This window comes from Vulpes vulpes, chromosome 5 (assembly GCF_048418805.1).
Source record: "Vulpes vulpes isolate BD-2025 chromosome 5, VulVul3, whole genome shotgun sequence".
In the NCBI taxonomy this organism is placed as follows: domain Eukaryota; kingdom Metazoa; phylum Chordata; class Mammalia; order Carnivora; family Canidae; genus Vulpes; species Vulpes vulpes.
Genome location: NC_132784.1, coordinates 51,824,763 through 51,850,471, shown reverse-complemented (window position 1 = coordinate 51,850,471; position 25,709 = coordinate 51,824,763). Strand labels below are relative to the sequence as shown.

General features: G+C 35.0%; 1 long non-coding RNA gene across 1 annotated transcript; it reads left to right on the top strand.

Moving 5' to 3' along the window:
- The first annotated feature begins 518 nt into the window (after positions 1-518).
- On the top strand, positions 519-18,945 carry LOC140599008 (uncharacterized). The gene is made up of 2 exons (XR_012001578.1): positions 519-4,470; positions 14,042-18,945. It is a non-coding gene; the product is annotated as an uncharacterized lncRNA (long non-coding RNA).
- The last annotated feature ends 6,764 nt before the right edge of the window (positions 18,946-25,709 follow it).

The following is a 25,709-nucleotide window of genomic DNA, read 5'->3' as shown; positions in this document are numbered from 1 at the left end:
CGCAGTGATGAAATATGTAATATCTTATATCATGGACCATAGTAATTTACAAAACAATCACTTTATAATTGTTACAAGCAAATATACATGTTCCAAAGGCCTCACAGTCATCTCTTGAGAACCTGGAGGAATAATAGGAAAATTTCTGTGACTTCTTTCCACTTGAAGTATAACTTCTGGTGAAATATCTGAAGATAATATAGCACATATGGTTATAATATAGAAACTTGCTAAATTAAGAGAATAGACTAAAATATTCTGTGTCTTTTCCCACATACACTATTTTTGTGATATTAAATGCTCAAATTTTCAGGAATATAAAATAAAATATACATTTTAAAATATAAAGTATATATTTCATGTTTTTTAAATAAAATATATTTATATAAAATGAGTTAATAAGTATATTTATATTTAAACAAATATAAAGCAATAAAGTAGATAAATATACTTTATATTTATTCTATAAATATAAAATAAAATGTAGTAAAACATAAAATATATATAAAAATAAAATATATAAAATAAAAATTCTGATAGGAATAAAACTTTCCTCTAAATGCCTATCCAGTATATCTAATTAGGTTTAAAATATAATTTACCACACTTCAATACACAAGATAGGTTATTTTTAAGAGATTAAAAGATTGGGATATAGGTGTGATAGTCCAAAGGATACCATTTAACACATGCATTGTTCTCAACGGACATTTTCCTGAGCCAACTAATTTGGAAAATATGTGCTGTGGTGTCTTGCCCATCATGCCCCAAATGCAGCTGTTGTTTTATATGGTTACTTAACTCAGATTTCATATCAGTGAAGGCACCTATCTAAAACCAAGAAAGTAGTCTTTTCAAAATGATTACAAAACAATATAATACACAAAACTTTGAGAACAAAAATGAATATAAAAATCAAAGAATTATGTTGGTGGGCTCACATTTATTTCCCTGATTTGGTTTTAGCCTTTATTTTTTTTAAATATTTTATTTATTCATTCATGAGAGAGAGAGAGAGAGAGGCGCAGAGACAGGCAGAGGGAGAAGCAGGCTCCACGCAGGGAGCTGGACGTGGGACTTGATCCCAGGTCTCCAGGATCAAGCCCTGGGCCAAAGGCAGGCGCTGAACTGCTGAGCCACCCAGGGATCCCCCCTGATTTGGTTTTAGTATTTCCCATACCTTTATATACACAAAAGTCTGATCCCTCAATAATACATACTTCAGAAGATGGTTACAAATTTCATATATAGGAGGTTGCAATTAAAATATGAATAGCAATGTGTCAAGTAACTTTCTACATATCTTGGGGCATAATTAACACATAAAAATGTAAATGAAAAACTCTATTTTTTAGCTCACCAGTTATTTCAATTACAGTAAGTGCAGGTTTCTCAATTCCTAATTTTTTGAAGAAGATTTTATAAGTCTTCATCATAAAATTTCTCTACAAGTTTATACTTTCAGTTGTAAAATTTGGATTAATTGAAGAGCAATGAAAAGGAAGTTACTAGCTTACTAAAACAGCCCCTGGAAAATCCCTTTGCTAATGAAGAGCCTGCTGTGACCAAGTTTCATAGACTTGAGCATCCTGCCTGGTCTGCAAATATGCCCTGTCACCTGAATTCTTAGCTTCTGCTCCATCCTTTTATGCAGTTTGCTAGATAATCTCTTCTTGGCAAACAAAATAAACATGAAATAAGGAACAGAACTTCTGAGAACATGTTAGTCATTGTTTTTGACACTTTAAAAAAACTGTTTCATAACGGTGTTTTTCAAGTTTACAGAAAAAGTACAGAAATCAATGAAAATGTGCCACTGCCGAGATTTAAAGATTATATCATCTTCTTCATATATATGTATATATAGATTAAATAAAGTGTATATAGAAATCTACTTACTCATCTGAGTATATGATTTCAATGTATGTTAATATGTTAATATACCAATCTTCATATAAAGAGATTACAAACTGGTTTCCTTTTTTTTCTATGTGCTTAATTGTATGTGTTTAGGATTATGATATAGGTTGTATTTTAAGTTCTTTAATTGATCTAATTTTAAGTTCTGTTTAATGGACCTATAAAACCAATAGCTGAATTACTAAACCAAGGTTTTGATATTGTGTGAAAACAAATTTTTAAATAGTTACCCATTTAAAATTTATTACTAAAAAGATTCTAGCTTCACATTAAAAATGTTTTTTTCATTCTAGGAAAATTATTAAGGTAATTAAAGAACACAGAGTAAAACTACTATTTCAGAAGTCTTTGCAGAATCAAACCTATAAATACAGAGAACTGATGAATCCAAGAGGGAAATGGTTGAAAGAGAGTAGGAAATACAGACTGCCAGTTATGGAATGCATAGGTCAGCAGAATAAAGGGCACAGCACTAGAAATATGGTCCATGACATTGTAATAGTGTTATATAGTGACAGAAGGAGGCTACCCTTATGGTGAACATAGCATGATGTATACCTGTCAAATCACAACCTTGTACACTTGAAACTGATGCAACATTGTATGTCAAGTATACTAAAAAAATGTTAAAAATAAATTTCATTTAAAAATCTTTGAACGGGGATCCCTGGGTGGCTCAGAGGTTTAGCGTCTGCCTTCCACCCAGGGTGTGACCCTGGAGTCCCAGGATAGAGCCCTGCATCAGGCTCCCTCTCCCTGTGTCTCTCATGAGTAAATACATAAAATCTTTAAAAAATTAAAAAATAAATAATAAAAATCTTTGAACATTCTTGGCATCACAATAAATGTCCACCTTCTTTGTGAAGACTGCTTGATATCATTTACCAAAAAATTTGAAAATAGGGCAGTCCCGGTGGCCCAGCAGTTTAGCGCTGCCTTCAGCCCAGGGCGTGATCCTGGAGAGCAGGATGGAGTCCCCAAGTCGGGCTCCCTACATGGAGCCTGCTTCTCCCTCTACCTGTGTCTCTGCCTCTCTCTGTGTGTGTGTGTTTCTCATGAGTAAATAAATAAAATATTTTTTTAAAAAATTTGAAAATAATTTACTGATATACTAAACAGCTAAATAAGTGTTTAATCTCACAGAGACAATTCACATGACTACAGTACTTTTTTACTGGAATACATTTGGCAAGGGAAGCTCAAGGGAAACATTAGCAAAATTAAACTGGTAGTGAGTATCCTTTCCTTTTTTTCTTACAACTTTTCTCAAGGTTCCAGGGATTGAAAAACTACCCTCACCTATTACACATTGTATCTGACTGACTGAATATTACTTGCTGAATGGTAGTTTGTTTCACAAGTTGTACTGCTTGTTGATTGCATGTCTTCCAGAACCTGAATTTGAATTAGCACCTGGTGCAGAGTATACTCCTTGTTCTATGTCATGGTGATTGAGCATGGATAAACTCACCAAACTAGTTAGTGTCCCTAGGTGCCAGAGCAAATATGGCACATTCTTAATCTGTCTTTCCTCTTCCTGCTTTTGCTTCAAACCCTATTTGCTGGGATCCCTGGGTGGCGCAGCGGTTTGGCGCCTGCCTTTTGGCCCAGGGCGCGATCCTGGAGACCCGGGATTGAATCCCACATCAGGCTCCCGGCGCATGGAGCCTGCTTCTCCCTCTGCCTGTGTCTCTGCCTCTCTCTTTCTCTCTGTATGACTATCATAAATAAATAAAATTAAAAAAAAAAAATTTAAAAAAAAAATCCTATTTGCTGATTTTTTGGACATAACTAAATTTGGCTGATATTAGTAAAGAAGTCACCATGTAAGCCATGAAAGAGCAAGTGAGATTCTATTCTGCCTTGATCACCATCAATCAGTTTGTCATTTCAATCTTGATGGCTGATTCCTCAATCCAAAATAATGTTGTAAACAGAAGATAAAGAAAACCATCGTAAAACCATGGCACAGAAAAAGAATTGCTGTGAAAGTCACATTTTGATAAGTAGGCTTTGTTTCCTTATCAAAAATGGAAAGTGGCAATAAATACAAAATGCCCACTTTTATGATATAAATGAAATACTTCTTGTAATACTATTCTAGATAATTTACGTTTGAATTTATTCCATCTACATTTATAATACAATTTGGTTTTTGCTTACTCATTATCATAAAGACAAACGTAAGATGAAGAGAGTGTAAATAGCACCAAACACAAGTGAATAATAGCAGTAACATATGACAAAACTTAAAAGCTAAAGGCATGTCTATTTTTATAATTCACATGTTAAGTGGAGAAATACAGAACATTAAACCTTTATACACTGAGCATGTTTAATATATAAGTTTTTTTTTTTTTAGATTTTATTTATTCATGAGAGACACAGAGAGAGAGAGAGAGAGGCAGAGACACAGGCAGAGGGAGCAGCAGGCTCCATGCAGGAAGCCTGATGCAGGACTCAATCCCAGGACTCCAGGATCACAACCTGAACCAAAGGCAGATGCTCAACTGCTGAGCCACCGAGGCGCCTCAATATGTAAATATTGATGTAAGTAAATACAGTGGAATTAAGAGGTAATATGGCAACCATAAGTTTAATACTAGTTTTGTGGGGGTTTTTTTTGTTTGTTTGCTTGTTTGTTTGTTTTTAAGACTAAATGCTGTCTGATAAATATCCTTTGGTTAAACAAGTTGACAATGCCAGTCAGCTTCTATCTTTTTTAAAAAAATGAGGTATTTTTACATAAACGTGGTTGTTTTTCAATTATACACATATAGAATATGCCAACTTCAATTTAAGGAGAAAAAAGCAAAGCACAATGACTGCAATAAAAAAAATTAGAGAAATAAAAATTAACAAAATCAGTATAAGAAAACAAAAGGGACAACACATAGGTTGATATATTTCATATTTCATATATATTTTTATGCTTATGTACTATGTATGCATTTATAACATTTTTATTACTATGAATAATTGGATATTTTTAATAGGGTTATCATAATTATCAAGAATAATAAATTTATATAAAGTGAGGTTCACTTGCAATATGTCAAGAAAGCAAAACAATTTAATGTTCCAAAGTGTTTTGGAAATCACTATATCTCAATCCATCAGAATGAGGTTGCCTTGCCTAGTGCTGCACTTCAAGAAATGTTATTTGGTTAAATTACTCCTTTAATTAAAAAAAAAAATAGAACCAACCAAAAAGGATTTGAGGATTGTACTCAGAGTTTAGAATAATATAGCCCACACCCACACATGTGCACAGACTCCAATCAAATTTCCTTTTACCTAAAAGGGTAATGTAACACAATCATGTTCTACATGCACATGTTTTTTCTTGTTAGTGGGTTTTTGGGAAAAAGAGTTGTTCTGGGTCTCAGAGTGAATTTTGAAAGGAATCACCATTCAGCCTTGATTCCAGGCTCTTAATCCAGTCACAAGATAAATGACAGATTATGAGTTGATTGTTATAGTCTGTACACAAGTGATTAGTTGCTTTCCAGTGTTAAGAATTTGAAAATATAAGGATATGTTCAACCATTGCTGAATTAATCCTTGAGTGCATGTACCTCTGGCTTAAGATAATAGCTAGGAAAAAATGGTGTTTCTTTGCAAATGATGCATCACTTGGAGAGTTTACAGCTAGCCATCTTACTTTGCATTTTAATTTTGTCATTTCTGTAAGATACATACTTTGGAGATATGTTGACTCTGGCATGATCCAAAGGATGAGAGGCAATGGTATGAGATTTCTCAGGATGTCATAACATAAAAGAACCCCAGATCCAATGGCATGAGTCTGTAGGTGGTGGCTATAAAATCATTTTCAGACTCTCACCATTGCTTTTGGAACTTTAATTGTCCAGTTGACATTTATCCTTATATTTGTAGGCCTAGTACCTGATATACTGCTTTTTGATGACTAACCAGTGAAAATGGACTGAATGATTCTGAAAGTAGGACGAAGCATGATTACAGTTATTCTTCTGAACTATTCTTGCTTTTTACCTTGATATTTCGTTCAAACAGGTTAATTGTTCCATTACCAATTAATAGCAATCCTGCTTTCTTATTTTAACCCTTCAGGCTAAGTGTCTATTTTAAATGACAGTGCTTATCAGTGCTGTTACCTGCAATTTGGGGGAAGCCATGAGGAAAAAGACAGCATCAAACCTTCCTTATTTTGAGTATGAGAGATAGAAGACCTTTATTTTTATCTTGATCATAGTAATAAATAAAGTAAAATAGAAGATAGAACAAAAGGATTTTATTGAAAGTTAAGCTACATCAAGGAGCTCAGTGTTCAGTGTCATAAAAATGAAAGCTACAATTTGCTTTGATAATAGTTGGGATAATAGATATGATATATGGACATTTTAAGGAGAGAATTATCATGTCCAAGTGACAATATCAATCCTAGAAAACAATGTTATTAATTAAAACAATGTAACCTTTTTTGACATTAACTCTTACCAGGTTAAAATATGGCTATCTTGTCTATAAAAACATATATTTAGTTTTCTGTAGTAATTAGAAAATGTTATCCCAAAACAAATAATAATTATCTGCAGGAACATGTTCTCATGTCCTCTCTACTTTCTTAATGGAATAAAAATAAACAAAACAAAAAGTTAAAAGAAAGAAGTAAAAACATAATGTATATGTAGGTTAACCAATTTTAGGCATATTTTTATGATTATATGCTGTGCAAATAATTGCTGCATTTTGGAGGCTTAATATATGTAAGAAATTGAACATGCAGCAGGGAAATAAGTTACCAAGAATAATTACCAAGAATGTGGGTGTGTGTGTGTTTTTAATCACGGTTTATTTGCAATATGTCAGGCATGTTGTTTGGTTCTGTCTCTTATGTCTCTTAATTTTTAAAAATATCTTCAATCTCTGACATCTAGTCTATATTTCAGGTAATTTTTTACTTCTATATTCCAATTTGTAAATGTTTTATTCATGTGTTTCTAATCTGTACAATCTGGGCAGCCCTGATGGCTCAGTGGTTTAGCACCACCTTCAGCCTAGGGCCTGATCCTGGAGATCCGGGATTGAGTCCCAGGTTGGGCTCCCTGCGTGGAGCCTGCTTCTCCCTCTGCCTCTGTCTGTGCTTCTCTCTCTCTCTCTCTCTCTCTCTCATGAATAAATAAAATCTTAAAAAAAAAATAACAATCTGTAAAATCTGCCCATTAGGTATTATAAAATGAATTTGCTTTACCCTTTAATATAAGTCTTTTAGAATATTATTGAATTAAATGTAAAAATCTTACTGAGAAGGGGCACCTTGGTGGCTCCCTTGGTTAAGTGGCCAGCTTTTGATTTTGGCTCAGGTCATGATCTTGGGGTCCTGGGATCAAGTCCTGCTTCGGGCTCTGTGCTCAGGGCCAAGTCGGTGTGAGTTTCTCTCTCCCTCTCCCTCTGTCCATCCCCCTGTGTGTATTCTTTAATAAATAAATAAACAACCTTTAAAAAAAACTTACTGAGCATCCTTTCATTGACCTAACATTGACAACTGAGTATTTTAATTAAGCACAATATCAAATAGTGTTGATTACCCACCCAAGAGGTAACATTCCTTCTCTTTTGATAAAATTAATTCATTTAACAAGTATATGTTAGGAGTGTTCTTCTAGTGTACATGATGTAACAAAGATAGTTACTGCCTTCATGGAACTATATTCTAATGGGGGTGATGGAAGACAAGTGTAACGAAGAGAAAAATTATCTGTAAAAACAGTAAAAAGTTGTAGCAGAGATAGGGTGAAAAAAGAAGTAACCACTGGAGGTATGACATTTGAAAGAGAAACAAATTAAGTGAGGGAGTGAGCATGTGGATATCTGGTGGAAGAGTCTTCTAACTATAAGAAATGTGATGTAGGGTCACCCTGATGAGTTTAAGGAACAGGGCACAGCATTTGTATTTTATGTGAATTCATGGGACTGCATGAGCATCTAAGTTAATGGGTGCAAAAAAAAAAGAGGTAGATTTGAATTCTAGAAAGCTCCAAATTTAGATTATTTTTTTTACCTCTTTTTTTTCCCTTTTTGTTCAATTTATTCCTATTCTGAATTTTAGGCAATACTACAAAAAGTATTATTGAAAAATTTAAGTTCTGCAAAGTTTGTAGAAAATTCTGTATTACAAATGTAACTTTTTGAAGATTAATCATGTTCTGTAAAACTTTTCTAATATCATTTTTTTCTACTAGCTAGTTTTCTTGTGGATTACCGAGGATTTTCTAAATAAACACTCATTACCTGTTACTTGAGACAATTTAATATCTTCCTTTCTGAACTGTATGCCATTATTTTTAATTTTTATTTATATGGTTATTTTGCCTTCTTCCACAGGAAAGGACAATATTACACTGATTAGAGGTAGTAAGAGTGGATATTGTTTCCTTGTTGGTAATATTATTAGAAAGTCATCAATATTCCTGAGTATAAAGTTATCTGAAAGTTTCATACAGATGCTTCTATTCATTGATCATATCTAATATCAAGCTATATTTTCAACACAGTTTTTGTTTCATTATTTAAATAAAATTATGCTTTTATATTTTTGGTTTGAAGCACTCTTCTTGTGTTTGTTTGTTTGTTTTTTAAATATATATAGCACCTGTTCTTGTGATACACATGCAGTATCTTTTATTTTTCCTAATTTTGTAGTTTTGTAGTTTTCTTTCATAGGTTTTCATCTGTCAGTGCATTGCTCTCATTTCTCTGGAACTCCAGTTTTCTGCTTTTTGGGGTCGATGTTTTTCCTTGAATGCAAAGGCAATAGGGCATGGGAAAATAGAAAGCTAATTGTTAAAAATTCACTTATCAAAAAATATGTGTTTTATATAAAATTATATATGTAAAATTATACATGCATATATATACATATACATACACACACATATGTGTGTGTGGCATGTGTGTGAGAGAGAGAGAGAGAGAGAGCGTGAGCCCTGTAAGACTGTAGGCGGCACTGAGGACAAAGTAGTGCACAAAACAATGCAGGGGGGATATAGCTATATAATCAATCTTGTGACATGTGGGTAATTCTACATAGAAAAAGAAAGGGAGAACAATAGGAAGTAATTATTTATAAGGCATTCATGTGCTAGCCCCATAATAGAGTAGGCTGGGGACTCAGCAGCTTATTTGAAGGACACATAAATAACCGTTCGTTGATTATAGTCTCTCTTTTTTAACTTAGACATATTCCCCAGAGAGGAACACTGCATTACATGCCAGAGCAGAAAAGGCTTGGCGGCTAGAATTCTGGAAGTCTAGTAGGGCAATACGCATACATTTGTTCAAACCTCCCTCTAATCCTACAGCACTTCTCCCCTGGTCCCTCAGTGGCTGGTTTCCATTTTTCCAGAATCCCTCAAGCTCAGCCTTTCTGAAGATTCAACTTCTCTTTTCCCACAAAACTAGGAAAGACAACAGTGGCTAAAAGAGCCAGTTGCTCCATCCTCGTTTCAGCATTCCCCTGAACACCTAGTTTTGTAGGAACAGGATTCCTTGATTTTCTGAGCCTTTCAAAGGTTGTGCTACAAAGAGGCTCACTTCTTGTTTCCTCTTGTTACAGACATTTAGGTTTCAACTTTCTTCACCTTGCTAAATCAGTTCCTATTTATCCACTGGTCTTAGTTGACATCTCTCCTCTAGTGTTGATCTCTTTTCCTGGGTTCTTTGTGAGGGCTTGTGTCTTTTACTCCATTTTCTGTCACTTAAGTGAATATTGAGAAGGAATACAGGAAAGTGGGTTTCCTCCATGTTATTTGTACAATTATTCTAGAATGCAAATTGGATCACTTCCCTCCTACAGAAAATCCTCCTTGGTTCCCACTCCTCTGAAGATAAAGCTCAAACTCTTTAACATGGCCTTTGATGTGCTTCCTGAGTTGACACCTGTAATAGTCATAATAGTAATTACAGTAATATAGTAATTACTATTAGTATTGTCATGCTAACATTTACTATCACTAGGTGCCAGATACTGTATTATCTTATTTAATCTTCTAAACACCCTACTAGAGAAGGACTTGTTTTTAATCCCTCTTTTACCAGTTCCAGAAAAATAGGCTTTCAGAAGCTATCTCACCTACCCAAGATAATGCAAATGGCCAGTTATTGGACCTAATGAATTCAATCGTATTCTAGACTGATTAAATATGCTGGTTTTCTACACTATTCTACAGCTGCTAGGAAGCTATGGTATGATGTGGTATGAAATAATATACTGTAGTAGATAAATAGCATAGTGAAGGATGAGACCGGATAGGAAAGAATAGGATCTGGAAGTGTGTGCAGAACATGATACCTGCAGTACAGTGCTCATACCTCTGGCTTAATCATTTATCACTTCATGACTTAGAATCTAAATTCTATTTAACCTAAACTCCTTTCAGCTTTTCAATTTTTCCTAACTCCTTGTCCTTCTTTCCCAAGTCATGAATCAGGAAATTCCAGGTGCATGGCATGAAACACTCCCTAACACCCACACTCTTCCAGTTTCTTTTCTTCAAATCTAAAAGCAATGTCCCAGTTAAGAAAATGTTTCATTTCTATCAAGCACTTAATCACAATGTACTGCAATCACCTACGATATGCCCCCATTTCTCTTAGTTTCTGTTTCATGAAGAATCATGTGTTTCTTCATCTTATATCCCCATTACTTTTCCTTGTCCTGGGGGAGTGTCCTATATTTCTCAGTGAGATTATAATAACTGTATTAGTTTCCAGTTGCTGCTGTAACAAATTACTACATACTTAAAGGCTTAGACCAAAATCTGCTTCACAAAATTAAATAATTTGCAGTCAGGATGCATTCCTTTTTGGAATATGTTTTCCTGGCTTTCTGGTTTCCCTTATCCTTGGTCTGTGGGGTCAAGTCTCTTCTCATATCAAACCACCTAACTGATTCTTGTACTTTCCTCTTTCACTTTTAAAGAGACTTGGGATTATATCAGGCATACCTGGATAGCCCAAGATACTCTCCCTATTTTAAGGTCAGCTGATTAGCAACCTTAATTCCATCTGTTACCTTAATTCCCTTTCACCATATAAACTAATATAGTCACAGGTTCCTGGGATTAGGAGGTGAACATTGTTTTGCGTGCGTGCACACATGGGCATAACATGGCGGATCGGGGAGGAGCATTATTCCACTTGGCAAGACAAATAACAATTTGATTACCTGGTCTGAAGAAATAATGTGTTTTTACATATATTACCTGAATCAATCTTCATAAATAACTCCTCAAAATGGTTACCTTTATCTCAGGTTTGAAAACAATGCACTTCAGAGGGCAATTCACAAAACTAAGTGCCTAAGATCTAGTAGTTAGCTGGAGAGCCATGATTCAATGCAAATGGAGAATCCAATGCTATATGCCTTTTAATGATTTTTTTTCTTTGCCCAAGATTTCTTACTCCTTCTGTGAAGTATTATTCTATTGCTCTAGCCATTAATTTTACTCTGTGTCATGTATTGTATAGGATTCTTTACCAACAGGCCACACATAGTTTTTCTGGTATAATTGCCCTCATGGAGCCAGCTACTCAAGCCTTCTATAATTTCTTCTCTCTTTTAAGCTTAATAAATACTGTCACATGCTGTCAAAAGCACTTAGTCTAATCTAGTACTTTAACTGTACAGTACTACCTTCTGACCATGATTTAAGGTGTTTTCTGGTTTACAAGATGATTTTATGTAGTATGAATTAAATAAATATATAGTAAAATATGTTTCTAATACAAATGTTGTATATATAACATATATAATTTTATCTAAATCAGAAATACCTGTGTGTTAGACACTTAGAAAAGCAACTGAAATCTAAAGAACTGATTTCCCCTTTTACTGCATTTGTTACATACAGATAGATGATGGACAATGTTGAGAGTCAACACTCCTCAACAGTTAAACTGCACAACAGGGAGTATGTTATCTTATTCTTTGCTCTATGCCCCAGAACCTAGACCCCACAATGAGCATTGGTTACCATATTCAGGTATTGGAGGGCTGTCCTAACAAAGAACTACAAACGAGGTGGCTTAAAACAATGCATTTATTTTTTCACAATTCTTGGAGCTAGAAGTCTGAAATCAAGTTGTCAAGATTGCTGCGCTGCATCTGACACTCCTGTAGGGGGGAACCTTCCTTGCCTCTTCCCAGCTCCTAGTGGTTTGTCTCATCCATAATCCTTGGAGTTCCTTGCCTTGCAGCTGCAGTGCTCCTATTGCTGCCTTCATCATCATTTGGTAGACACCAATGCCTCTGTGGATCTGTGTCTCTACTCTTCTTACAAGTATATCAATCATACTGAATGAAAAGCCCACCCTACTCATCTATGACCACATACTAATTTAACTCATTATATCTGCAACAACCCTATTTCCAAATAAGATCACACTCTGAGTTTCTGGGGGTTCCTACTTCAACATATCTTCTCGGAGGATGCAATTAAATTCATAATAGAGATATAAATAATTAATAGTTGAGTAAGTTATGTAGTAGTATATAAGGGTCTGTTTAAAATACTTGCATAATACATGTAGACACAAAAAGTTTGCCACCTCCATTTTGAACTATTAAAATTAGACCTGGCCTGTGCTGTATACCAGTAAGAGTGGACCTTTAAAAATAAAAGACACACAATGCAGAGACAGTAGGGAGTGCAAATTAAAAAGTGTTGAGATCCGTTGTTCCCTAGGCTGTTTCTGCTCTTCAGATGATATTTTAGTGAAAATGTCCTCAGTCTCAGTCTGTGAAAGCAATCATCAAGCCAATGGCAACACCAATCGTTGACTTTTCTTGCAGCTCCAAGGCCAGCCACTTGCTGATTTCACCATTCCTTCCATGCTTGCTAATAAGTGAGGAGCAATTATATTATATACAAAGGCAGATTTACTGTGAAGCTAATGAAGATTAAGCTTCAGGGCCTTCCAATTGCATGGGCTCCTTCCAGGGCCTTGTACCTAATTTAGTTTTAGTAATGTTGTATGCATTTTTAAAAGATTATTGCCCACACTGCATAAGCTTCAGGCCTCACAAAACCTGGAACTGTCTTTGAACAAATTCTAGGGATAGCCAATTAATTATCTTACATTTTGATTGGCAGGCTTTTAGTTCTCCAGAAATGGTAAAACTATTCAACAGAAATGTCAAAATGAAAATAACACATTTTAAGCTGACATAATCAGAGACTATTATTCTGTACAGTGCCTGACCAGTACAATACCAGCCTCTAAATTTTTTTGTTCTTTGTTTTGTAGATGTGTGGTGAGGGTTGTTACATTCAGTGAACAAATTAAGAAGTGTGAACCTCTCCGTGAAGGGGAGAGCACAAGCCTCCTCATCAAAGGAGGGGCTGTACACTGCTCAAGAGTCCTATTCTTGGGGCCACAAACAGGCACATAGAATTTAGGTCATGGAATGGAATGGTTAACAGGCTAGCCTGGGAATCTCATTGAATTTTCTTTTTTAAAGAACTAAGTGCTTCAGAAACCAAAATAATGCCTGTTAAATGGTGGAATTTCAAAAGTTGTGACGCTCTAGGACACAAATGTTCTTGATAAAAGATTGTGATGAGCACTTCCTAGATCTTCACACAAGGTGTGGTCCAAAGAGCTTGCTCCACATGATCCGACTCTCCATCTTGATCTATTCTATCTCCCATGTTCCCACTTGCTTCTTATCCACATCCTCTTCTATCTTGACCAAATGTTGACCCTAATCACTTATTTCTAGTTTAGATTGTTTACAAAAACTGTTGACATTCATTCATACCTTTATCAGGCCTTCGTTCCAATTTCAACTTCCTGTTGAGGCTACTCTGGTCATACACCTTAAGGCCTGTGCCCCAAACCCACCCACAAAAATCTCCTATTTTCTTTTATCAAAACCCTCCAAACCACTAGGATGCAAAGAGAACTTAACCCACTGGGATGCAACAAGATTACATGATTTGTTTAGCAACACATGCAAAAGTAAAGTAAGAAGTAGAATTAGTGTAGTTATCTGTCCTATTTTTCTTTCCAATTTAAGTAGGCCTTACATAGAATCTTTCTTTTAAATAATTCCCATAAATCTTTGTTTTTCTAGAGGATAGCCACTTCATGAAAGATCCAGAATAGAAACTGCTTATTCAAAGGAAGAAAGAAGAAAGAAAGAAAGAAAGAAAGAAAGAAAGAAAGAAAGAAAGAAAGAGAAAAAGAAAGAAAGAAAGAAAGGAAAAAGAAAAGAAGAAGAAACTGCTTATTCCAATAGGGACCAATATTCACAGCGCTGCTTAATTCAGCTTCCATGGAATGCAAAAACATATTTTGCAATGCAATATGCTCATTACTTATTACATGAATTAAACTGCTACCAGTCATCAATATTATTACCTAACTAGAAGCACAACTCAACTTTTATTCACAGTTCTTTTCAGATAGTATCAACTATTTAAATATGCCACTTTTCACTATAATAAAAATATTTTTGGATTTCAATAGTACTCATTTGAATTCATTTTGCTCATACCATATGCCCATATTTATATTGGCTATATTTTAAAAAAATTGCTACTTTGTAGCTGAATACTTCTAAAATATATTTCTATAACTGAAATCATTTCCTTAAACTGTGCTTTTAATCTAAACTCTTGATCTAACAAAATAGATTTAATCAACTTTATATTAATAGCTGCCACCAACACTAACAATGTGTCTTCTTATAACTAGGTATCATTTTGGTCTCTGTTTTAGCAATATATCAGCAGCATTATTTCGATTCTATTTCAATACTGTATTTCAAAAGTTTGGAAAATAGTGAGAAGTGGCTATAAGAAAATTCTGCATTTCTCCCTAAAATTGCAACCAGTCTCTGAGTATTTGAGTTCCATAAGCTGTATGGGGAAAGTAAGTTTTGCCTGTCTTTTCACTGTTAACCTAGACTCCACAATAATATCAGGTACATGGTATGTGCTTGGTAAATTTCCTAAATGATTGAAAATTTTAAAATGGCACCAAGATTGAAAATTTTAAAATGGCACCAACTAGTGATGGAACTATTTCTAGAGAAGCTACTTTTAATTTATCCTCAAAAGATCTCATTTTCATTTTGAAGTAATCATATTCTCATACAATACACATACATATTGTAAACCTTTGCAGATCTTTATAGATTATGAGTGAAACATTGTTAGAAGGTAATTCATATAAATTGCCCCAAGTAAAATAGTCAATGTTCTGCTCAGTAGCATGGACTCCAGGGCACCTCATCAAAATAATGCCAATCCTCACACCTTTCCACTAGCTTCTATAAGCGATGGCACAACCAGTAGGAAATACACACTTGATGTATTCCAGCACATACAAATACAGCAAAATTCACAATTATTTAAAACTTAGAGGATCTGTGACACCGAGTACCTGCGTAGCAGCAAAGCTATTTATTTTTTAGAAAATAAGTGATACCTCCCAAAGGACCACACTTCCAGTAGGAAGAAACTACTGGATTATTTGTAGAGTTCTAACACACTGATATGATGTTAGAATAAATTAAAGATTTATATTAAAACACCTGCTCACTGAGAAAAAAAAAGTATGAGGAAAATTGAAGTCGGCTCATTGCAGAAATCTAAGGAACTAATTTTTATATGTTAATAAAATTCAGCCTGAGTAGTTCTATGTGTTAAACTTGGGGCAAATGTCTCTTTACTTTGAGAGTAAAGTCCCAGCTAAAGAGATAGTGTCAGGACAGGATTCACTCTTCACATCAGTTAGGATTTTTTTTTTGGGGGGGGGGGGGCATTCATCAGATTACAGAGTGATACTTAGAAGTAATAGAGTCTTAACGAGTCTTGCAAGAATCACCAGGGACGATGGTAGAATTTATTGCATCCTCCACCGGAGCAAAAATTAACACACTTGGAACTCCCAGCCTACCTCAATCCACAACCTCATAATGCACATTAAAGATATCTCTCTCCTTTTTTTTGCTTTCCATGGGACTAAAAAAATATCACAAAGACAGAAATCATCAGCTTCAGAGAAGAGTGTTTGAAGTTTCGCCTACAAATATCTGAGGTGGCATCATACCTGTACATGGATATTTGCTAGTGGTGGATTTCCTAAAAAAATATGCCTACTTAATAAGTGTCTCTTTGGAATAGCATTGGTTTGGTTCTTGAAGGGACTGGCATTAATACATTGGTGGAACTTGGGAAAAGCTGGGAAAGTAACAAAAGAAAAATTGCTACATGTGTTGGAGATGGAGTCATCAGTGTCCATCTAAGCCTGATTTTGAAAAAGAGAAACATATACTTTGTTATTCTCAATTTCAGCATACTAAATAAGCCCTTAATACTTCATATATGGACTATACAGAACTATTTAAGTTAAAAGTAAAATAATTCTTAAGTATTTTCTTAGACTTTCTTTTTTTTTTCTCAAACCTTTTTTAGGACTACTTCTAGGGTCACCAGAGAGAAATGTTCATAATACACAAAACCTGACCTTTGTGCTAACTCGACAAACCAGAAAACTTACAAGTGTCTGTGGCCTACTTTGCTTCTGTGAAGTAAAAATTCACTCTGGAAAAAAATATATCCACCTTCAGCCTAAAGCATCTATTACCATATATGGCCTCAGCATTAATCACTCTTTCACCAGACCTATTTTCCTCCATTTAATCCCTCCTGAATTGGTCTATTTCTATCATATATATGTCTCAATATGTCAAATTTGTTATTCTATTTTTATATCTGTTGATTTTTTGCTATATCTTTCCTCAGAACAGTGTCCTTCCATTAATTGTCAATATCAAATATTATACATATTCATAAAATTAATTTTATTCCCTAAATTGTAAGTCAAATGTCTATGATAAATATTCACCAGATATCAACAGAAAGTAATAATTACTTTTGTATAAACTTATACTCTATTTCATATGTAGTTCTACTTAGCCCTCAATTAGTTGGACTTTGCAATATAGGTAATCATTTCCTTAACTACTTTCTCTACAAGGATAAGAATATTTTGTGGAAAAAAAAAACTGAATTATTACTCATTGTGTTTTTATTTTCCCTTACTGCCTTGTTGTAACTTCACATATTTTTTGACAAATCTTAGGCTTAGGTTTACAGGTATTGTGAGATAACTCCAAAAGACTTGGTACTAAACGAGAATATGTAGTGATCTAGCTGGACATTCTATAAACTCAGTCTGGGGGAACTAACTGGGTTACACTGGTTAGAGAAATATATTATTTAAGTATGTTTGACATTGGGCCAACTGGCCTCAAAATCTCAATAATTATTTAAGCAACATTTAGGAAATAAAAATCCAATGACAGGATGAGCCATAAATCTGGGAGATTTAATATTGACATCCCACAGATATGGGGCATATTCCCAAGATAACTGTACATAATAGTCAACATGCAAAACAAAGATTGGAAACTAAAGAATGCTTCTGTCCAAAGGATGATGAAACATAAATAACAGTGTTGGAATTGGGGTGGCTCTGCAATCTTCAAATGAAATTACAAAGAAAAATAATAAACATGGAATATGATTAAGTCAGAAAGTCATTTTTGTTGATTGGTCCAAGAGGGGTGTCAGAGGAAGAGGAGTTGCTTTATGTAAGAGCCTTCCTTCTTCCCAGGTCAAATCTACAAAAAAAGGAGATTCTTCATGAGTACAAAATTTCCTATTGTCTAAGTGAGTATATTGATTATAAGCTACCCAAGATGGCAGGGGTAAAGCTGCAAAACTGTTTCTCCCCTATGTTAAGAAAGGCTTTGTGAACCATACCTGACCCTGGATACAGTTGGGGAGTGGGATGCAATTGTGGGAGTAGAGCAGGTGCTGCCAAAGAGTTGCTCAACAACTCTGGAATTACTACTTCATAATCAAACAATTGTGGAAATTATATCACATTTAAAAACTATTTTTACTATGTTGAAGAATATTATTATCAATATTAGAAAGACAAATCATGAGCATTTACTGCTACTTTATTAAATTAAATAAGATTAATATTGCTAAGAAAACTTCTATGGGACTTCTTAAGTGAACATATCTAAAATGCTGTCAGCTTCGTAAGAATAACACCAAGGACATTAACTCATCATAATCAACACCTTACCCTTCTCCCAAACTTAATTCTGTGCGTTAAGTAGGAGCAAACATTACCAATATTAGAGGTACATTCATTTTTATTAACATTTTTATTAATGACATGTACCATATGGAACTCTGTAGGTAGTATAAAATGAGATGTATGCAAATGGAATTAGGCAATTAAGCTACCATTGTGTAAGAGATGACATTTATTTGATAACTACAATTTGAAAAAAAAATTATTCAGTTATTTATTCATCAAATATTTATTAAGAACCCAATACATTAAAAAGAATGTCTTGGAAAGTTAAGATAAACATATAGTAAGGCATAGTCTCTATCTTAAAGTTTCACAATGCACAAAAAAAAAAAAAGATCTTTAGACAGAAAATAAAATTGATTAAAGAATAAAGTCTAGGATGGAGAAGTGATGTAGAAATAAAATAATTAAATCTATCCACTTGGGATCACAAAGGCTTCCTGAATGATACTATGTTTGAGATGAATTTTTAAGAATAAAGTGAAAGTACAGTTGGACAAGATTGGAAGGAAGAGTGTGTATTAAGTCAAATGGAGCAGACAGCACATGATACGTAAAAAACTTGTGAAACAGCACAACTGCATTCAATGAACTTGTAAAAGCTTGTATCAAAGAGTACAATGAAATAGTTTTCAAGATATGTGTAGCTGAGGAGATCGTAACAGAAGCAAGATGTTGCAGGGTATTTCCGGCATACTGATGGGCGGAGATTTTATTCACAAGGCAAGTGTCAGCATACTTTCTGTGTAATAGGTAACTACTCAACTCTGTTCTTATAGAATGAAAACAGTCATAGACAATGTATAAATGAATGTAGAAGATTGTGTCCCAATAAAGCTTTATTTATCAAAACAAGCCACGCGATGGATTTAATCTTTAGGCTAATAACATTTGTCAACTCCTGTAAAGAATTGGTAATAACAAAATGTGTTGAAATAATTATATTAAGTATAAAAATACTTTTGTAATTTTATAGTGGATGGACAGAAAGATACCAGATTGAGTTAGATAAATCATTTTTCTAGTAATAAATACATTTTTGATAGTTCAATGCATTGCGATGATTGAGTATAAAGACTGAGTTAGACAACATTTAGGAAGCATAATCAACAGGACTTTGTGTTTAGTTGATATAAGAGGGTACGGAAGGTGCTAAAATCATGGGATAGTTGGTAGGAAGTGAATTAAAATGGAAGAATAAATTTGAAGTGAAGAGTTAATGATAAATTCAGGATTAGACCCTACAAGTGATTATAGTTACAGATGAGCTTATGTTATCTGTAATAGCTGGGATCTCAGAAGACATATCTTGCTGTATTGATTTGGTGACCATTAGCCTGATATTGATGTTAAAATCTTAAAGGAGATATTACATAGAAATAAGGTATGGAAACCGATAAATCCCATAGTGACATCTATTCATAGCAACTCTTATTTATAGTTTCTCATTAAATAATAAACATGAATTTTCTATCAGAAATCTATTCTCCTATACTCTGAGTTCATGATATCAGATCAGATAGACTCTATCCCATTCAGAAATGGACCCTAATTGGTCTAAACTAGCAGTTTTCCATTCTGACTGGTCCTTTTACTGGTCCACTAGACACAATCAGCAGTGTGTGGGTGTTTAGAGGAAAGGATGCTACTGGTATAATTTCCCTAGGGTAAGGGATGCCAACTGCCATCGAATGCTTAGACACTCCTGTGCAAAGAACTGTCCTACTCAAAATGGCCATTGTCAAACAGTGACCTATACTAGTCAGCATCCTGCACTCATTGTTATGGTCCTCTCGACAGGAATTTGAATTATCAGAGCCAACCTGTGGCTGAACATTTACTCTGGGGCTTCATGGAGAGCCACCAGGCAGTTTTCCCTTAGGTTTATACTTGGAAGCTCACAGTTTGGCTCTGTTCTATTCTTCCTAGCATATTTTTTTCTAAAAAAAAAAAAATGAATCTTATACATGGAGGAGGAAAATCAAGTCAATCCTGGAAAAAGAACATAAGTACATCTTGGTAACATATTTTGATTAACAAAGTGAAACTCAGCCTACCCTTAGATTATTCTGTTACTTAAACTAATAAATTCTCTTTTTGCATAAGCCAGTTGAAAATATATTTTCTACAAAAAAGGAAAATCTGAAAAGGAGCCATGAATAGAGAATCCCAGGGAATATAAAAATGTAAAGTAAAATCAGAATAATAGGACGGAGAGGAAGAAAGAACCAGAAATGACCAGTAACACAGAAGAACCAGGAGTAATAATTTTATGAAAACCAGGGGAGAAAAAAATTTAAAAAGAAATGGCCAACAGTGTCATCTGCTCAAGGATAATGAGACTTGATGAAAAAGTTTTATATATGGCAATAGAGAAACCAATGTCCAAATCTGCCAACTTCATTTCAGGTGCAGAAGCCAGATGGCAACTTTACTACAATTGCTTTTTGGACCCATCCAGTTATGTACCTACTTTTATCAAGACGTGATGAGATTACTTACACAGTACAAGGACATAAAAAGGATGAAGAATTACTGATATTAAATGTCTGGTTGAAATGTATACAGTTCACAAAAAATAATTACTTGAATCATAAATCCATACACTAATTCATATATGTATATATACCCTAAATATCGAATGCTATAACTATTATTCACAATTATAGTGATGGGGGGGTTAATGACAAACTATTTTTATGAGGAAGTTAATGTAACACTAAGTGGAGTCAGCTTGAGAAAAGTTTTTATACCTCGATTTCATATAGAGCCTTCTCTTTTCCCCATTGTCAAACACATTATTTATACTGCTCCTCCAGTGATGTTCCGGCTCACTCATGCAGCATGGAAATTAATGTTGAGTTGTCACTTGCTTATATAACCTTGCAGTAAATAAAGAATAGCAGATGGCACATCCTGAGATGCAAAGGAGGTTATCTTAGGGATGGGTTGAAGAGAAACTGTTTCTATGGGACTCTGAAAGAGTACTTCGCTTAGATTGAAAAGAGAGTAAATGAGACATCAGAGAAGGAAGACAAGACTTCAAGAAAACAGGATGGAGAAGAGTGTAACTCCAAATGATAAGAAATAGATTATCTTTCCTAGTGATTGATCTGTGGGTGAACCATGGGTTCACCCACAGATGAGTGAGCAAGTCAGGCCAACTATTTGCTGAGACAGCCACTGCCTGTTGTGGTTTGGGATAAGTGAGACTTCCTCAGGAGATTCTGATATGAACACCATGGAAGTTAGAAGGGTGATGTGCAAGCAAAAATGGCATGATCCTCTAATACTAAGCAATTGTAAACTAGGTCATACCCACACATAATCAGGAACTTTGTAATTATGAGGGAGAAATATGCCGAAACTCATACTGACTAGGGAGTTAATGATGAATTATATTAATTAAACTTATTAATATAATCCTAGGGGGTCCTATAAGTTAACTTCTTGGAAAATCAATACCTGGGGAAAGTCATGCAAGAATGCACCATAAATATTTGAATCTGACATGATGTTTTAATAGCAGAGATCTCCCATATTGCTCCATGTATAATTACTCAAATTTTAGACTCTTCAATTACTGTCTTCATTAACAATAGTTTCAGAGTTACCATCCAATTTGTGCACATTGTTGAAAATAAAGTAATGGTGTATTTCTCCTTTACTATCCAATTGTATATATAATTCAGGATTATTGCTGACAAAGAATAACTTCTGAAAAGTTAATTACTTGAAAAATTAACAGGACACAAGAACCTATAGTCTTTGATAATTTCTCTGTTGTCCTATTTGCACTGAACTTCCCTACCTACCCCATGGCCAAAAGACCTGTGTTACACAGTATTTGCATCAGACCCACTGGCAATTAATTGCCCTGTGCAGCCCCTTCCTCCGTCACAGCTTGAACATAGTTTATTTAGCATTTCTTTCAAGTCCTTTTTCATAACAGAAGTTGTTTGCTATAAAATCTATGCTACGTATTGTTACAGAGCCCTTCATTAGAACTATATCCACACACACGACACACACACAAAAGTGGATCAAGTTTTACTGGATAATAATGAAAAGAAATAAATACTTATGGGAGTTAAAAGGAACCACTCTCCCTTTCTGATTATTAAATATCCAGAAACTCTGGTACGTGTAATACATGCTACCTTGTTTCTGGAATTGGAATATGGGGAAATGTTCCCTCTATTGCTAAGAGATAACTCTCAAGTACTGGGGAAGGTTCATGATAGAGGCCCATTGCCTGAATCTCATTGTTTCACTTGCCAATTCAGGAACACATAAACCAAATGATCAGAATTCAGTTATGTGTGGGAAGGCTCCCCGATCTCCATTCTCTCTTTAAATCATCACAGCAAATTATCATTTCATTGTTACAGGACAAAATGGATTTCCTACAGACCAAAACTTAACACACAGTTGAATCATTTAATGATTTCCATTACCTGCTTATTATCTCTTGAAGTGAATTTCTTTACTAAGACTTTAATACTGAGTTCTGTCCCTGTTATTGTCACAGCCCATTTATTTTATGAACTTGCTTTCTGTCATGTACTGCTTTGGGAAAGTCATAGGCATACCATAAAAATACATATATTTTTTGTATTTTGGGTTCTCTCAGAGGCAGATACCGAGCCAAGAATCCAAGTGTGTGTAATTTATTTAAAAAGTACTCCCAGGAGATGCTAGCAAGTGAATGGGAAACAGGATAGAGAAGTGGGAGAAGCCAAATATGCCTGACACTATATGAAGGCCTAGGAGTAAATAAGGCCTAGGAGTCATTCTTCTTTGAGACAAATGAGCAGGATGTTTGTACTCCAAGTTAGGTAATCATTAGCTAAGAGCATCCATAGGAGGAGAAAATGAACATAAAATTCTAGCCACTTCTGATCCTCTGTGAGGGAGCTCTAATGGCCCAAAGTTATCCCCTAATGAAGTTTGTAGGGGCAAGGAGTTAGTAAAGCACACAGGAGCCTGGCGGGAATGATGGCATGCAGGACTGGTAAAAAAGGATCAAAGCCAACCTGATGAAGCAGAGCTCTGGAAAGGTGGTAAAGAGCTCCCCCAGAGAAAACCTACTTAACTGATCAAAATTAGTAAAGTACAATCATTTAAAATCTCTGGAGATTAATCAAAGGGCCCTTCTAATAAACTACAACAAAATCTACAGAACTAATTAAGAAGAGTAGGGAGCCAGGGCCTCTGAGCTGGGTGCTGCATTCATCTGTGATGGCTACATGGTGAAGAGCTATTTCAACAGACTGAGCAGCCATGGGGCAGCTCCCTCAGCTTCAGGCTGTGGTAGAGTGATTCCTAGTGGATGTGGCATATCCCACCTGGCCCTATCCTGAAGAAGATCTATGCTGCACTAAATTGAGGCATGAAAGGGTAGAAAGGGATCCATTGGCTTGAGCCTTATGTTTGACATTTTAGAGGTATGAACAACTTGGTATTTTTAAGGATTGTGGGACTGTGTGGTGGATGCTAATAAGTGCCTCTGATGCATTATAATGAGTAGATATGAGTTTCAAGACATAGCTATCATCTTAAAGTAAGCTATACAAGACATGTAGGGATCCATGACTACATTTTTTTTTAAGAGAGAGATAAAGGAGGGAAGGGGCAGAGAGAGAGAGAGAATTTTAAGCAGGCTCCACACTCAGGGTGGCGCTGAATGTGGAGCTCTACCTCACAGCTCTGAGATCAAGACGTGAGCCTAAATCAAGAATCAGACACTTAGCCAACTGAGCCACCCAGATGCCTCCTATGACTACATTTTAAGAGACTCTCATCACCTGCAGCTGGAGAAGTGACAGAGCAGAAAGCAGGCACAGTACTCAATAGAATGAGCAGTCGAATTTCAGAGAAGACAACATATTTAGGCTGTGCAGATCCCTTCATGCCAAAGTGAGGGCCCAAGAAAGGAGTAGTCCTTATACTTGAAATGGGGATATCTCAGTAGAAGTCTAAATGTCTTAATCCCTCGAATTTCTCAGCTTGTCTAAAAAGTATGCTTGTAAAAGGAAATTGTCATTATTGATTAATTCAAATGACTATTATTTTCTACAGGTTAGGACTTATGGTTGGAAATGATGTTTCAAAATGGTCTATTATCAATAGGATTAATGGGTCCCAGTAGAGCAGAGGCCAGATGGCAACATTTAACTGTCAGAGGCAGGGTGGATGTAATTACCATATATGGTGGCATATTTGGAATGACAACCAGTTTGGAATGGTCAGGAGCTTACAGAGATATATAGTAGTGGCTAAGAGACTATGATGCTCTTACAGGCGATATAGATAGGCACCCAGCCACATTATCACTTAAAGTGAGTAATCCAAAGACATGAAGAAAGGATTAACTGAGAGCAGCCTCTCCAATGGAACGCCATGTGACATTTGGATGTAGTTTTTGCATATAAATCCTGCCATTTACATGGAACCATGTAATAACAAGGTTATCACAATGAGCAAAACCTGAGGACTAACACACACAACTGCATATCTCTACTTGGATACCCTCTGTTTTGAAGAGGAGAAACAGAAAGACAGGCAGACCAATCCCTGCCCAAAAACTTTTCCTTAAAATATTTTCATACTGCAATAAGAGCAAAGACATAATACAAATAACACTCTTTCTGGGGATCCCTGGGTGGCTCAGCAGTTTGGCACCTGCCTTTGGCCCAGGGCACGATCCTGGAGTCCCAGGATCGAGTCCCGCATCGGGCTCCTGGCATGGAGACTGCTTCTCCCTCTGCCTGTGTCTCTGCCTCTCTCTCTCTCTCTGTCTCTCATGAATAAATAAATCAATCTTAAAAAAAAAAAAAAAAAACAAATAACACTCTTTCTCATTGAGCTCTCAGATCTTATCTCTATCCATTCTCCCTTTGGATGCTTAAAATATTGGAAGAGGGTGATTTTTGAGAACAGAAAAAATGTTTGAGTGTGTTTTAATCTTAATCTGTTTAAACTACAGTGAATTTTATTATATTAATCCAAAAAATTCTAATATGTTGAATGCATGAAACATTCTTTCTTTATTTTCACTCTAAAAACACTACATTCCTCTGTAAACAGTAATAAAGGACTGACATCTGTGATGGCACATTGTACTAACAATACTTCAATTATCTACTTTGATGATTGCTCCTTATGTCTTTACAAAATGCTTTGCTCAAAATCTTAATAAGCAGTCCTTCAGACATAAAATTCATGTCTTCTCTCTTGAATAACTGGCAGCAACTTTGGTTGGAATGGCACATGAGATATTTTTTTAAATTTTTAATTGCAAATATTGTAAATATAAAGATTGTAAAAATAAAATATTTCATTGTAAATATAAAGTTTTAACTCCTTTATCTTGTTTATTTTTATCAATGCATGTTCATCTCACTTTGTCAGTGCCATAAACTATTTATAAACATTTCAAATTATGTATATTAAAGTGTTGATTAATTCAGTTTCTAAAAGGTAGAGTTAATTTTCCTAGTGAAAAAGAAGTGGAGTGGCAAATACATCTGAGGATTTTTTTTAAAGATTTTATTTATTTATTTGACAGAGGGAGCACAAACAGGGAAAATGGTAGAGGGAGAGGGAGAGGGAGAAGC